The sequence below is a fragment of the Phalacrocorax carbo genome, chromosome 12, assembly GCF_963921805.1.
Source record: "Phalacrocorax carbo chromosome 12, bPhaCar2.1, whole genome shotgun sequence".
Taxonomy (NCBI): Eukaryota; Metazoa; Chordata; class Aves; order Suliformes; family Phalacrocoracidae; genus Phalacrocorax; species Phalacrocorax carbo.
Window position 1 is genome coordinate 12,767,754 of NC_087524.1, and position 16,792 is coordinate 12,784,545.

At 41.4% G+C, this 16,792-nt stretch overlaps 1 long non-coding RNA gene across 2 annotated transcripts; it reads right to left on the minus strand.

Moving 5' to 3' along the window:
* Positions 1-690: 690 nt before the first annotated feature.
* Positions 691-6,535, minus strand: LOC135315510 (uncharacterized). Of its 2 annotated transcripts, none has more exons than XR_010374995.1 (3): positions 6,314-6,535; positions 4,652-4,734; positions 691-1,177 (listed from the first exon to the last, which is right to left on the minus strand). It is a non-coding gene; the product is annotated as an uncharacterized LOC135315510 (long non-coding RNA). The 2 variants fall into 2 exon arrangements; XR_010374994.1 differs by having other exon boundaries at positions 691-1,657.
* Positions 6,536-16,792: the final 10,257 nt, after the last annotated feature.

Consider the following 16,792-nt stretch of genomic DNA (forward strand, 5'->3'; position numbering starts at 1 on the left):
AAGGCCTCCAGGGATGGTGACACCACCACCTCCCTGGGCAGCCTGGTCCAGTGCCTGACCACTCTTCCAGTGAAGAAATTTTTCCTAATATCCCATCTAAACCTCCCCTGATGCAGCTTGAGGCCATTTCCTCTTGTTCTATCGCTAGTAACTTGGGAGAAGAGACCAATGCCCACCCCACTACAACCTCCTTTCAGGTAGTAATTTGTAAACCAACTTCTATTTTTTATTCTTGGTTTTAAAGTCACAGGGTTATGTTGTAGATACCTGGACAAAATCCTCATGACGGAAAACCTGTGACCGATAAAGGTACCAAAGGAAAAACATAGAAGAAGAAAATGTCATGAAATTCCAGATGCCAAAGACACTTTCTGGAGCAGCACCATTGCAGCAATGTAATGAAGGATGTTTTCGGCATGTATTTAATAAATTTCTAGTTTTAGGGATGACACTTTGAGCTTAGTAAAAATCAGAGGGCTTGGACAGCAATTGGTGACTACAATGCTAGACAGTTTCACACAGTGCACTCATTCAAATGACTTCGGGAAGTCATGGGCTCCACCTTTCATATCTTCATGCTGAAATATCATTGTGGCTATCTCAGCTGTAACAAATACAAGCTTTAAGATTAATTTAATACATTAACCTTAATGTCGTGTAGTCAGATGTAAGAACCAACCAACTCAAAAATGTTCTTAATGGGTTTTAATAATGCCTTGCATTAGAGCTGGTAGGATATTTTTGCATGACGGAATGGATGGCAAGTATTATATAAAGTCAGTCTTCATGGGAATTTTTGTTGTTGTTCAGTTCTCATTTCGTCCAGAAGTATGAGTAATTGTGACCCAATCACTTGCTGAAAAATGAAGATGTTAGCTCAGAAATACTGCAACGCTGCCTTATGGAGATGGAGGATGAGCTGACAGCTTAATAGTGTGTTATCCTTCTGTTTCAGGAGAGATGTAGAATGAATGCTTCCTGCCTTCATTCTCCTCTCTGTTTTGGGATCCTTGGCTATCTTATATGTTCTGCAACATCTGCCCTGGTGTAGTGCATCTGGAGAGACTTTGTCTGAGATGGAAGTTCATGCACTGAAATGCCTCTTGCCAGGTCTCTGCAGCGGTATTTCTGAATGGGCAGGCGTTTGAGTTTTCTCTTTCAGAATCTCTGGACAAATCTGTGAACACAGACTAACTGTTCTCTCTTCTCTTTACAGACACAGCATTGCACATAGCCATGACAATATTTCCAGTAAGTTTAGCCATGCAGGGCAGTTTGCGGCAGAAAAGCATTAATAGAAAATATAAACTCAAGTCCTGACACTTGAACATTTGTTGGGCTGAACAGTCCCCTCTCAGGAGAAGAGTCTCAGTGATGCTGAAGAGGCCTGTGACATAAGTATTACTCACAGGAGCCATGACACAAGACTGGAAATTCACTTGCAACTCATTATGCACGTATGGTTTCAGTTCTCTTAATGGCAGCCTGACATAGATACATACGTTTCAACCACACAGCACTGGGAGAAACAAAAATCTATAAGCATTCAACGTAAGTGCAGCAGCGATATACTGCAGTAGATGTGTACCTGCAGACACTTCTCCACAGCAACTGGGATGAGCTGGTAGCTGCTGCTGTGCCGTACTTCAATCCAGCACTTTCCATGGAGAGGAAATAGGGCAGAATGAAGGCTACGAGGAGTTCGCACATTTTTACACCAGCATGTCTAAATTTTTGTAACAGGCTTTCAAAATTTCCATTTCAACCCCTAGATATGCATATTAGAAAGAATAAGATTCAAGGTACAAGGTCCATAAAAGGCAATAAGACAGAAATCTGTGCACGAATAAGAGGAAGGAAAAAGTGTGTTCGCTGTTCAGTGGAGATGGAAATCTACTGATGAGTGATGCTGAGAAGGCTGAATCGTGTTGTATCTTTTAATTTTCCACAACTACCACAGACAACTAACAATTCAGTGGCTGCTTTTGCTAATTCCTCAAATATCTTAGGGTACTTTTTTCAGAATCTGCTTTAAAATATTCTTCAAACTGTTTTTTCCATTTTCAGACTTAAGCTCCTACCACATAATTAGAATTAATTTTGCGAAACTTCTGGACGCAAATACCTGTCAGATTGAAAGCCTTGAATAATTTAATTTTCTTATCATCTGCTATTTGATCTCTTTCCAAGTTAAGTAGTAAACTTCTAACTTGCCTTTGTCTTTCCTTTACATTTTTATTACAGAATCTTTACTTCTTGCTTTTTATATGCTCTCCCAAATATGTCTCAGTTTAGCCTTCCTGACTTTATTCCTGTATTCTTGACCTTTATTCTCATCCTCAGGTATGTCTCCTTGCTTCTACTTTTTATACATATTTCATTTTGATTTTCAAGTCACAAAAGTGATCCTGATGCAGCTTGGTCTGTTATGGGGGGAAGGTATAGACACAGTTCACTCCAAATCAGAAGATTCAGTTTTTAGTCTTTTCAAATATATCCCTACAAGAAATTAGATTATTAGATACCAATAACCAGGAAAATCCAGTTGCTGATAAGATATAATATGACTAGTGGGTAGATATTCAGATGAGTGAAGAACAGATTTGGTGCTAATCAGGTGGGAAAGTCTGTAATAGCAACACGAAATCTAGTGTGGGTTTTTAATCTGGAGGCGTTAACCATCTGGGAAAATATTGCATGTATCCTGGCCACAATATTGTAACCCCAGGTCTAGCCCAAGGGGAGACGTGATTCTGTCTCCCTGGCCATATGCTAGACCTGCAAGGTCTATGAGGTAGAAGGTGTTTCTCTAGTACACTCAGAAGGGATGGTAATTTGGAGTGTTTTTTTTTTTAAAAAAAAAAACATTAATAGCATGAAACTGGAGCAGACTCCCAGGTCCAAACAAGTTATTTAAGTGATTTTCCACACCCTGCTTTTCTGTCTGCTTTCTCTGTGCCTCCTATAACATAGAAGGATCATCCAAAGTCCTGCTTAGTCCTGCTAATACTGAGATTACTGAGAGGCTAAGGAAAAGCCAAACCGGACTGAAGGGCAAATGTACTGGGTGAGTTTCCTCCAGCTAGGCTTAGGCATCTATATCTATATCTCACTCTGAGAAGAAACATTAATTTCTAGGGTACAGTTCATCTGATCCCAGAGCAGATGCCTCGAACATCCAGATGTGAAGGACAAGCTGTGAAGGACCCTGCTTCTCTACACTGAATACAAAATTAGTGTAAAGTGACTAGCCCAAATATAGACAAACCGCTGACTTCTAGTGATGGGCAGAGTAAAGTCCATCCCAGTCGCCAAGCCTTGACAGTATGTTACAAGGCAAATAAATGAAGAGTTTCTATAGATGGACAAGACTGACATGAAGCCCTGAGATATTTGTAGTTAGGAACAGCTCAAGGAAGTCAAAGCCTGGACTTTGAAATATGAAACTATAAACAACTTCAGACTGATCATCAAAGGCTTTAACCAGCTCAAATCTATTCCAGCAGTACTTTGCAGCTGGGCACCCATCTTCCTTGCAGGGTTGCTTCAGTCCTTGGAGTAGACATTATTTGGCCACTGAAGATCTTCAATGATCTAGCTGTGATGGAGCTAATTATAGATAATCTGACGATGTGTGATTAAATATGCTCGCCAGCACAATTTGCAGGTTGCATGGTATGCTCTGCTACGCCAAGCAAAAGGTTCTGACATTGAACAAGAATAAATGCCAGCTCGGACTGCAGGGGATTAGTGATTTGCAGCACCTGTTGTGTGACAAAGATATGCAAGCTGGGATGCCAGTTCAAACAAATTCCCTTAAACAAGGATGCTTTGTCACGTACGTGTTAGGAAATACAGTTCTTCCTTAAACACAGTTAAGGAATCCTTCTTTAATATTTACTTTTTACTACAGACCAGAGGAGAAGTGGGCAGAACTGTGAATCCACCCACTGTGCTAGATGTGCTACAAATATAGTAAGAAGAGACAATTCTTCCACTAAGGAGGCTGGAAGCTAAAAATACAAGGCAGAGGCTGAAGGGCAGCCAAAGGCACAGGGTGATACTCCATGCCTGTGATCACATGGCTGGTGTGCGCCCAAGGACTGTTCCCTGTCCCCACAGCACTGCTTAAATACAGGCCAGAGAGTGCCAGTGCAAATGAGAAAACCCTCTAGAGACTGCAAGAAAAAAGGAACGATGCCTTTCACACTGTCCTTATGTTAATATGAAGCCAAAGATCTCAGTCAGTGCAAGATTGCATGAGTTGCTGGCTACTTTTCTGTAAAATGGACAGCAGAATCTGCTTCTAAATGACTGACCCTACTAGCACTGTCTGAGGACTGATGAAATCAGTAGAGGATTTGATTATGAGTAGTCTCAAACTGAATCAGAGAGTTGTTTTACAGAAGCCACAAAGGACCAGCGCAAATCGCCGAGTGAGCCTTAGGAGAGGTCCAAGGCACTGCAGAAATCCCTTCCAAACTGGACACACGTGCCTGGAAAGGGGCTTTGACCTACACCAAAGTTCACAGAGTGCCTCCAGTCTGAACACAAGGAGCTGCAAGAAACAGGGATATGTTCTACACAATACCACAGAGTGATTCTATCTCCTACACCTAACAAAACGTAACCAATACAAAAATAAACATACCTTAACTGCTGAATCCTGGTGGGAAAGTCGAGGTGAAATTACGTCCTTCCAAAAGTTTATGCCACTGTCAAAGACTCCCAGAGCTCAAAATACACAAGAGACCCCCAGTGAGCATGGTGAGTTTCAGAACAAAGTCCAAAATGTTCTGTTCAAGTAATTTCTTTGAAGTTGCCATCAAAAATGAAGCAGCCAAATAAAAAAAAAATTGTATCAAAGTACTAGTAGCAGAATATGAAAAATCCAAAGAAACTACATGAGACGTCTGATTCCCAGCGCCAGGGCTAGCATGTAGCATGTACGTACTTGAACATAACAGGATTTATTCCTACCCATGGACTACTCAGTGTGTTTATGTTTGGAATTGATCTATTGCACAATGCAATGAATAACATAGTAATAACAGAGAATAAATCCGTTTCCTTGGCACCAGGTTCTGGAGAGTAATAACCTGCAAATAACACATGACTCATTGGCAATTCCCTTTCACATGCCAGTTTAAAGGGGAAAATATTGAAGTTCAAGAAATTATGCCCATGCTCAGCTATATCCAGTTTATATAGGTGCTGGCACTGAGGTATTCTGTCCACTAACCATGCTCCTAAGCCAAAGATTATTAACCAAAAGCAGTTAAAAGAGAACGATGAACATGACATAAGTAAAACACATGTATGACAAAACAACTGCTTTCACATAAAAGCAGAGCATAATCTATAAATGAATTAACAACTACCTATTTTACAGGTGGGAGAGAGTTAGGTTTTTTCCAAAAAGAAAGTGGCAGGCAATTTGTCTTGGAAACAATCAATGCCTTTAATGTTAAGATCATAAAACTTAAGCTGTCACCATGGATTGTTTCAACAAGAACAGCAGAAGACACGCCACCACATCATAGGAGAAGTCCTGGGCTCCTTGACATTCAATCAAGAAATGTCTCAGTTTGGAGCCTTGCTTTTTACTCCTGTTTGGGTCTGTAAGAACAACACAGGGAGCAGAAATTCAGCACAGGGAAGGCAGGTCTTGGACACAACACACATCCAAACACTGCATAGTTAATTACAGCCCTGGAATCACACTCAATTGATAGCGTGGGCCAAATAGATTCAGGGGTTTTTTTAATTGCTTGTTGCTATATTAATGTTATTTTTATAGTGATTAGAAAAGATGTGACTCAGAAAAGAGCCACCACAGGAATGATAAACATTTCAAACTGGAAGGAAATACACTGGTCTTTCCTGATGCAGATCTACCTGCTGGTAAGGCAGTGAAAATGAAAGGGAATCTTATAGCAGATAAAATACTGTACTTAGATCACACATGCTATTAAACACCTATCAGGCCTGAGTAGCATAGAGTCCTGTGGGAACAAAATTGATGAAGTCAGGTCCACCACACAAGTGGTTCAGAAAGACCAGACCCTTCTAGAGCTGAGAACCTGAGTGAGAAAATCTTCACTGTCGGTGCACTGTTGATTCACATATCCGCAGGTGGGTGCATGCATCTCTGTCCCTATTTAGGATAACGTATCTACACAGCATCATACGCACACTGAAGAAGAGCCCTCACCCCTCCATGGTAATTTTCTGGTCTGTGCTACGAGCATATCCCCCGCTGCTTTGTGCTAATTTGGCCTCCCATCTTATTTCTTTTTTCTCATTCACTTACCTACTTGCATTTCTTTTGCGGTTGTTGTTTTTCAAAAACAAATGAATGCTATGCAAAAGCTGTGTTATTGCAATGTTTACCCAGCAAGGTCAGGAAGATGGCAAAAGCTATTTGGCATACAAAGATGGGGGAGAAGTGCAAACAAGAGCAGTCATGCCAGACGCTTTCAGAAGCGTAGCCAAAGGCAGGGTCAGGGAGACCAGAACAGTTAAAATCAGTCAAAATGACCTATCCTGAGCACTGCAGTAAGACTCAAGGGATTCTCATGTAAATCATCACCAATCTCAGGAAACTAAAAATGTGTTTAAATTATCCCTCTCAGTGTGTAAGAAGAAGGTTTTCATATCAGAAGCAGATATTTCCTTGTAGAAGATTTTTGACCATGAAACATTGTCTACATGTCCTAAAGGTATCTCCCACATTAGGGCAGAAATAAAAAGAGGATGTGGAGGCTGACCATTCTTCCGCTCCCTACCAGCTGCTAGTTGGCTATTTAGAAACTTATTAACTTCCTCAAGAGACCTTGGTCCTAATTAGTGCCTGGACTGATCAGCCTGCCCTTTTCTCCTTCACCTCTGCCTCTCAGAGCCTTCCACAATGATTAAAGGAAATCATTGTACAATTTTAAAAATGGAATTTCTTGAGCTATCAGGATCTGCACGCAACTTGAATTCAGTTCTGCCTCGGAGCTTACCTGACCACTCCAGAATTATCCAGCTTGCTTTGACACCCTAATTCTTCATGCGTACACGTATCATTCTTAAATCCTTCTCTAAACCAGACTCTGTAGTTTCCTTTCCTTTGCTTTTTGTACAATGAATCTTCTTTAACCTCAACCAAAGTGTCACCAGGGCCATCCAGACAACTGTAATGTTGATGTCAATCCTGCAGCCTTTTTAAAACCATCAATGAGAGAGAAATGAGCCAAAAATGGACTCAGTCCATCTTCCAAAATTATAGTGTATTTTGTATGCAGATATGTACCCATATGCCCAATAATGGGGGCAAAAAGAACTTCTAACAGAAAAACAAGAGAACTCCTCACTTTCATTTCTGTCTAAATGGATGCAGTTAACAATATTAAGTTCAATAAGTACGTGAGCTGAAAGATAAACAAAATGCAGAAAGCAAAATGACAAAAGTTATGACTGCAAAGCACAAGCAGTCTTACTCAGGCACTTACACAGTTTAATGCATGTGGCCAGTTTATGCAAAATATTTTTATTTCCTGAATTTCTTCTAGTTTCTCAGAAATATGTTTCACATTCAACAGGTCTGCACAAGAAAATAAATGCTGCCATGCCCTGAAACTGGTCTTTTTGGATGACTGGACATGGGTTCCACTGCTGCACAGCCACAGGTGCACTCATCATCCAGCTGAAGCCACCCCCTTCTCAGGTAACTGTGATAGTCCTTCTTCACCAAAATACGGGGAAGTATTGTCTTTGCACATGGGCGATTAAAATAGTCAGTCCAAGGGCTAGAAAGTAGCAATACTACCCTAACAGTTCTCTAATGAATATAATTACTGTAAATGCCCCCTAAAGACTCTTATTTTGGATGTGCACACAGATCTTCCATGGGCATTACTGGAAGACAAACTGAAGCCATCATAATTCATTATCATAATCATATATTAATAATAACCCTAGATATTTTTTTTCCTAAAACAATGTTTAAAAAACATCATCATTGCAACAGCAGAAATGCCAGCAGGAATGAGGACAGTAATCTCCTGAAGGGTATCCTACCTGTAGCAGTTAAATGAAATTGTAATCAACAGATTTCTCAGCTCAAAGACTGTGAAAATAATAAAATATTTTAACAAAACATGATGCCGTGACACCTAAGGAAATTTTTAACATTATATCTAGGAGAGGCCTCAGGCTACAAAGGCCATTTAAAACAACAGCAAGAAGCCTGTTAAAGTTCCTGTACTGGCATCCTTACCTTGAGTAGTCACTTATTTACCAAGCTTGAGCTGCAGGTATGGTCCAACCACTGATTAAATATTTCCTGAATTCTATCGCTGTTTTCCTTAGGATTCCATATATGTTTGTACCCAAGCCACACTTGCCTATTTTCTGCTTTCTCACATTCTCATACATAAATCTCCAATTCTGTGTTAACTGACCTTTGTATGCAAACACAATTTCCCTCACACACTGAGGCCTTTTCAGTTTCTTAAAGACCAGTCTTTAAAAAGAAACCTACTGAATAAGTAGACTTTTCCTTCCACCCTTCCTAAGTAAAAATTGCAGTCTATACAATTCTTGGGAGAAAAGACTTCTGCTTTAGAGCATTCCGGGGGACAGAAAACTTTCCTAAATAAGAAGCGCTTCCAGCTTTGTAAGCACAGCTGATCAAAATTCAGAATTTCCATCCTGAAGAACACTGCAATATTTCCACATTTACTCTCTGCAGAATTTGAATGAAAAGTTGAAATAATGAACTCTATGGAAATATTGGTACATCCTACAGAGATACTCTCCTGACAGAATGCAGCATTATCTCCTTACCAGTTCTCATTTTTAAATAACTTAAGGGCAACAGATCACCTCCAGAGTGAACACTGCCAGTATTCTCAGGGCAATGAATCTGAATTGCCCTCAGAAATTATGGAGGCTCCCTGTCCTTGAGGATGAAGACCAATCTCAAGAATACATGATGGCTCAACAGCCTCACGTAAAGTAGACTCACTGCAGGCAAAGTAGCTTCATTGCAAAGGTACTTCATGAAAGATAGGAGTTATTTTTTAAAAAGCTGGTCTGTGTGAAACTCAAAGTGCAATAGATTCATTTGGCAAATGTAGACGAAGCAGCTTCCAGTGCTGAATAGTAATGGCAAGAGGACCATCAGTTTTGCAATCCTGAAAATCACTAGATTTAGACTCCTAAATATCTTTTTTTGAAAATAAGAATTAGCCATCTAAATCACGTAGGTCAATTTTTTTTAAAGGTATTTAGGTGCCAAGTCCCTCTTGAGTTAAGATATTTGACAATAAAGAGGAAGTTTTGAATAGAATAGCTATGTAAAAATGGTGAAAAACCATTTCAAAATTAAAGCATACTGGCCAAGCAGAAAGAACTGTTACCATCACAGTAGCCAAGCACATAAATAAATCATCAGCATGATTGATCTCAGTGGCCTTTAATCCTGATGGCTCTTTTCCCAGGCCATCTAGGACACTTTGTCCAGCATGTTCAATCTAAAAAATAACTATTGTAGATAACACGGCTATATACAGCATTTAGGTACAAATATCAAGGCATGCCCCTGCACAAGAACTATCTCGTCCACTAGTTCAGGATGCCCCCAGCTCTGGCATGTACAGACAAATAAAAGATATGAGGACAAGAGGAGCTGCCCTTTCTTATGTGTTCTGTGCAAAATGAGAGGCAAGGACAGTCCATGCGTCGGGGGAGGCTGGGTCAGGTCCCCTTGCACACCAAGCCATGGATATCTCCCTGAAGAAGGCAGAGCAATGAAATATCAAGGTACAGTTTCCTTCTTTCTCCTTTGAGCTTCTGGGGCCTCTGAGCAGCAAAACTCAGGCTGTACCTGGCTGTGACTGTGCAGTAACACAGGCAGCACAAGAGCCTTCATTTCCTTCTCTTTGGATGATAATGATTAAAACAGCTGATAAAGTGCAAAACCATGCATGAATAACCTGGGATCACAGCAACAGCCTGATGCCAAGGAACTGTGTTAGCTGACCACCATGGACTACCCAGCACCCTCCCCCCAGAGCCCTTCCTGGCTGATGGCATAGTCCTGGTGAGAGGAGCAGAGGCAGAAAAGCAAACAGGAAACCATCACTGAAACCCTGCACGAAGTGGGGGAGTGTTGGAAGGAAAGATTTACAAACAAAATCTCATGCACAACCATATCTGAGTAGCACAGGCAAAGTCATGAAGTGAAGGAGACCGTACGAGCATCAGTGTTTGCTGACCTGAATGAAAGTGGGAACTGAACAGAAGGGTGGTGGAAGCGGAAACGTTAAAGGAGGTGTGAAGATGAGACGCCAGCCCACAATACCAGAAGGCGGCATTACATAGTTACGACTGCAGATGATGCGGTTTTAGTGGCATATTGGACAGACCGTAAGGTTGCAGCTACCGGAGGAAAATGAAGACCAGAGAATGGAGAAATGAGCTGGCACAGAGATTAACTATGCTGATAGAAAAGGAGACTGAAAGGTTCGAGGTCACTGCAACTGGGGATCTCAGCTGAGTTGGCTCCTGACAGGACCTGAAGGAGGAAGGGAACGTGTGGCATTTGTCCTGGAGAGGAACATCTTTCCAAACTATGTGTTACTAGCCACAAGATTAAGGCTTGGAAAAGAAGTCAAAAATGTCTGGATGACTGAACTTTCTTCACTCACATCTGATATTCCTGACTGGTGTAGGCTTTGATCTATTCTATTTTAAATTACCTGATAATAAATTATCTGCATTCTTAGTTGATGAAAGTATATCAAAAGAAATTATTTCAAGGAAATGATGTTTGCCTTCGTATCTTTGCTTGCTTGCCATGTTGAAACAGCAACACTGAATAATAATTATCATGGATAATGCAAATAATTGGAACAGGCCAATGAAAGGTCCAAGAGATGGGGCAGCACTCAGAGAAGGGTGAGATGTCTTCACCAGATTTCATATGAGGGAGTGAGTCACTTTGCATTTCTGTGTTATGTGTTGTCTGTTTATAGTACACCACTAACACCATCTCCTGGCCAGTTGGTGTCTGGAGTTAAATCTTTATAAAGGTTTGTGAGAGCCTGGAATGAAAGGTGTTGCAAACCTAGAAAAATATTATCTTTGCTGTATCTTATATGCATTCTTATTCACTGACTTTACGTATGCCAAAATAATACCAAAAGGAACCCCACAGAATTAGATGTAGGGTGCAGGCATTTCAACTACATTTTTTTTTTCCAAAGGGTTTCCAGCAAGGTGTACCGGAATAGTCTGAAATCAGCTTGCATTTTCAGAATGGAACATTAATTTGGGTACACTTTGTTTTGGGGCCCACTGAGAAAACCAAAACTGAAATTAAGGAGAAGCCTGTGAAAACCAACCCTTTTCCAGTGTTTCAAGTTCAGCACTTTGAACCTTACAAGGTTTCTGAAACATCACTAATGTGTCTTCACCACCTATTGCTACCAAAGATTCAGTATTTCCTGTTCTTTTTAGTAAATTTTTAGATATTAAGACCATCCAGAGATGCAAAAAGTAACTCTTCAACTTTATGTGCTTTTGGTACAGACAGTCAAAAGACTGAGGTCTGTCCAGTTAACACTCAGTGAATTTATCCAGCTGTTTTCAAGCATTTAAAACAAGGCTTTGACACAGTCTTAACCTTCCAAACACTTAAATATCTCTAGAGGTCCAACATAGCATGTTAAGGAGTTATCCTGGAAATTGCCATGGGGATATTGTTCATATATATTAATTGGCCCAGACACCTTTCATTTCAAAATCATTTAAGAACTGACTCACAACTCTAAAGCTTTGGCTTTAGAGACTGTATTTCCAGAAAAATTACCAGAATCAGTAACTTGTATTTTTGCCTTTAAATTCATTCAGGAAGATAGGGTCAACTTCTAATTTTATCTGATCCCAGAATAAACAAACAGCAGCAGAGCCTCCTGCGTCATTAACAGCATAATCAATCTAGAGTCTTCAGTACAGTCTGTCCTAGAGAATTCAGTACTTGGAGCTACAGTGGCTTTCTGAGGAGAGCAACCCAGTGAATCCCTTGGAAGGTAATCAGGTTATTGTACTGCTGAGGAATTTTCATAGGAGAAGAGAACTGCAATGTCATACTTTCTGGAATAGCTTGTAGGAACTATTATATGAATGTCTCTAGTGTATTATAATTGCAAATATTTTGGAAATGACCACAATGCTCTGTTCAGCAAGCTTAGATTGAAATTACCACTTTCTGCAGAGTGCATACTTCATCCAATTACATTACTGTGAGCCTCACTAGAAGACAGAAACAGTAATTTTAAAAGCTAGCCAACAGTACTTATGATCAACATACAAGATGGTCAGATTGGTTTTCAGTGAATCAATGCCATGCCAGCTACAGCCCAGCGGAAGAAAAAGAAAAGGTGTCAACTTTCCCAAACCTGGCTATCAGAGGAAGCTTGTGAAAATCTCTGAAGACTGTATATGGGCAGTAACGCAGCCATCTTTTGCATTTGGTGTTTCAGTGATTCTCCAAGAAATCCTATCTTCAACCAACCAATTAAAAAAATAAGATCTGATTTTTATTTGTGAATGGTTGAGTCGTAAAGGAACAAGTCTACGAATACCTGAGTGCCTGAAGCCTCTCGACTTGGTTGCTCTGCCCCATCCCACTACGTGGAGCCTGTAACATCTCTCTACTTCTATAAAACATGGTGAATGGAAAGAGCCGCTTCAGTGTGTATCATCATTAGTGTGTTGGTGCAATTTGAGGAAAACTATATCCTTTAACTAATCTGAAATTTGGTCTGTTATCTGTGGGAAGTGTCAAAGTGACTTTTTTTGGAGGCTGAATGCACTAAAGTCTATGTCGTGACAAAGTGGGAAGAAAAACTTTGTTTATGGCATCAGAAGAGGAAAATCCACTGAGACACTCAACTGGCGATGGATTGTGACCCATCAAGTCATCATTAATAAGCCATAAAGCCCAGTGTGAATGGTAAACTGACAAGCATGGGAAGTTCAGTACTCTAGGTGGCAAAATAGCCTCTGAGATAAATGGGAGTTCTCTGTTCCCGAAGACATGGCCTGACAGTCCAGGCAATTGTCCTGCAGCTCCCAGAAACTTTTCTTATTCACAGGACAGACCCATCCAATGTTTGCTTTGATAGCTTCTCCTCCAAGCTGCTTACTGTTTCAATGACACAGGGGAAGTAAGAGCAGTATGGCCAGCTCAAGAGCCCTACCATAGGCTCTGCCTTTCTGTGGCTCAGTTCCATTATCTGCAAAACAGAGATAATGGTACTAAGATCATGCTAAGCATTATTATGATCACTTTATAAGCACAAGCTAATTAATAGAGTTGTTTGATACATGTTGCTCTCAAAGCCATGTAATTCTTTATAACAAGCAAATCCCTTTCACAGCAAGAGAGACTGTCTCCAAGCATGACGCTTTCAGAAAAATCACAAACTTTTAAAAATGGGGACAACACTAGTATAGTGGATACAGTTTGCTAAGAGAAGTAGGCGTAAGAATGGACTAGCAGGATTATGTAGCTCGGGATCCAGAACTGTGACTCTAATCAGCAGCTGCTATTGGCAGGAGTGCAGAGGTTTGTGTTTGATTTGAGAGGCAGCACTACAGATACTGAAAGATTATTTCATAGGGAAAGTGAATGGATCTTAACTCTTCAAAGCCCAGGAATTATGGTGAGAATTTCTAGAACCTGATTTTTACCAGTCCTTCATGTGTGCAATCCGACCCAGATCCCACAAAGCAGGTTTGTAATTCAGCTGGCTCAGACCACCAGGCAATCAGGAAGTTGGAGACAGGCTCTGTAGCTCAGTTAGGGGTAGAGGTGTTACAGAGGGAGCAGGAGTACTCCAGGCTCCCAGGGCAACACAGATTGCAAATCTGAGGAGAGGTTTCTAGGCTTGGGAATGTGAACAGATGGAGGCACTTCCAAGCTAGGTGGCAATCAAGTCCTTCATTGTAATTCTGCATTCCTCCTGCTTCTGAAATTTCTTTATTTTTGTTTGCATCAGTTTTTCTTACTTAACCATACTTTTAAAATAAGCAGCATGCATTTAGGGTCAGTTTCTCAGCGGTCAGTGGAACTGTCACTGAGAGACACCAAAGGAGAAATTTGCCTGTAATATATTTTTAATGCCTCGCTGCACTGTGGTCGTTTGTTGTCAGGTTTTCTGTAGCAAAGTATGTAGGCTGGGTGAGCAGCATTATTTATGGCGGATGCATCATTGTCAGGAATCAGGCAGAAGATCAGACAGCTGCTACAGACTCTTTCAAAGTTGTAGTGACATACCCCAACCCAAACTGAGAAACATCATATTGCCACAACCTTCCCAGCACTACTGGGATAATGTCCAGAAAAGAGACCATTACTGGAGCAAGTAGACAATGGTTATTGTGTCAGAGCCAGCTGCCAACCTGAGAAGATTAAACTAATGAATGGCACAAAGAGTCCATTCTACCTTCTTTCTCACCTTCCTCTTAAAATCCTCCCCACCCCACACTGCCAAGAGATCAAGACCTGTTGTTGAGATAACAAGAACTAAAAGGCTTACAAGGTGTTATACAGGATGGCAGGGTTGACATCCAAAAAAGCACTTAAGCACCTCAGAAGCCATTTAGGCCATGTTCAGGTGATGCCAGAATGCTGTGCCCCAGCAACACCATTCTGCTATAAAACATATAATCCATGTATTCTCAGCAGAAAATGCCTGCAGTTTGGCTACGGCACATACCAAGTGGGACGACAGCACTGATTACAGCTGAGCCCAGCAGCCACAGCCATGGTCTCTTCATAGGACAGCTGGAGCAGACAGGCCTGGTGGTCAGAGCCCTTGCCCAGGACTATGGGAGATCCAGATGCAATTCTCCTCACCTGTCGAGTTCAAGGCTATTTTTCCCCATAAGTTCTCTAACTTCTACCTAGAAGCTAGTCTTGGGCACAAAATGAACTATTTGAGGGCGCTGTGCTGACTGGAGCGGGCTCAGGCATGTGTGCTGCAGACCGTGCTGGGGTGCTTAGGCTTCCAAGGCAAACAAAAAATGAATGTCAAGCCAACCAGAGCAGTGTGCCTGGTTGGTCTCAGTTCAGATGCCCACGCACAGACATCTGCTGCTAGTTAAGATGTCTTTGAGTATCCTGCCTGGCCTCCAGCTCCCACTCCAAAAGCACATGAATCCCTTGAAGTCCTGTGTCACAGCTGCGGATATCTTGGCCCCCTTACAGCAACTGTTAATGCAAGACATGTCTTGTTCAGGCAAATGAATCAAGTCCCTGGCAAGTCTAGGCATCTCCAAAAGGTGGCAGTCCAAGGATGGTTGTGGTCTCATGTGACCAGTGTACGTCATCAGTTCTGGTCTCGCATGACCTGTTTTACGTGTCTCATGCCTTTATTAAATCAAGCCCCAAATCCTTATCCTGCATAACTAGCTAGTTCCAAGACAACCCATAAAAAATACGCCAAATAAAACACTTACCCACACAAAAGCTTCAAGGGAACTCAGCTGGAAACTGATGCTTTGTTCCAGAAGTAGCAAACTCCAAGGCAGAACTTTGCTGGAGAAGCTTCCAAAGGATAATACTCTGAATATGCTGGCAAAGTTAAACAGCAACAGGATGAGGCATTCAAATGAACATGAAATACGATTATTTACTTCAGCCGCAATTCTGTGCTCGGCGAGACTTGGTGTTGTAAAAGCCTGTGTGAATGCCTTGGACAGCAGAAATGTCAAGGGAACGCTTCTTCAGCTGAGTGTCTGTGCTCATCCACACCCCAGGGAGTGCATGTACCAACAGCAGCACTGTCTCGCCAGGCCTATGGCTGCAGGTGATTGCTGAAAAATTATGATTCAGCATTGCGTAGTTACACAGACAGACAGGTGATGCATGAGGAAGTTTAGGGCGGAAGACTCTCTCTTCTGGTGGCCCAAACCTCTGTCTCTGATTTTTATGTGGCTCCCTCTTCTACAAACACCATTTCCTCTAATTTCCCCTGCTTCTGATTTGTTTTGTGCAGTTATTGAAGAATGCTTGGTATCTGCGGGCCCCAGGTGCTGTTACGCACCTGCATGGTTCTATCATCTGCTCACAACGCTGAAACATCATAGAATAGAATCAGATATTGATTTAGGTTGGAGAAGACCTTTAAGATTGAGACCAACTGTAAACCTAACACTGCCAAGGCCACCATTAAACCATGTTCCTAAGTGCCACATCTACATGTCTTTGAAATACCTCCAAGGATAGTGACTCAATCATGTGCTGAAGCAAGTGACCGACCACGTGCCGTGAGAAATTAACTCTTGGAAAGGTATTTATTCTATAAAAGGCAAAACAATGCTGAAATCCATAAGGTATTTATGACTCGAGACAATGAGTCTACACTGTGCAGCTCACTGTAGACTTAGGATCCAGGACAAGTTTGACTATACTAACAGAGTGCTGCATTTCCAACAGGACCCATTAATTCAGATCAGGCCCAATATAAATGCCGTACCATGCTTCCAGACTCAGCACGGATATCTCCACACCAGTGGGATAAATACACTCCTCATCTCAGACAAATCTGAGTACGCCAGGTTTTCATGCATTGTTGGAAACACCATCATCGATACATTGCAGCCTCTCGGTGAGTGTCACCAGCAATCAGCTAGCTGCCTCCATTCATCCCCGTTACCCCGTGAAGTCCTTCCTAGCTAAGGGGCTCCTTAGGTTTATTGTCTTATCCAAAATAATGAAAACTGGATGTCACAA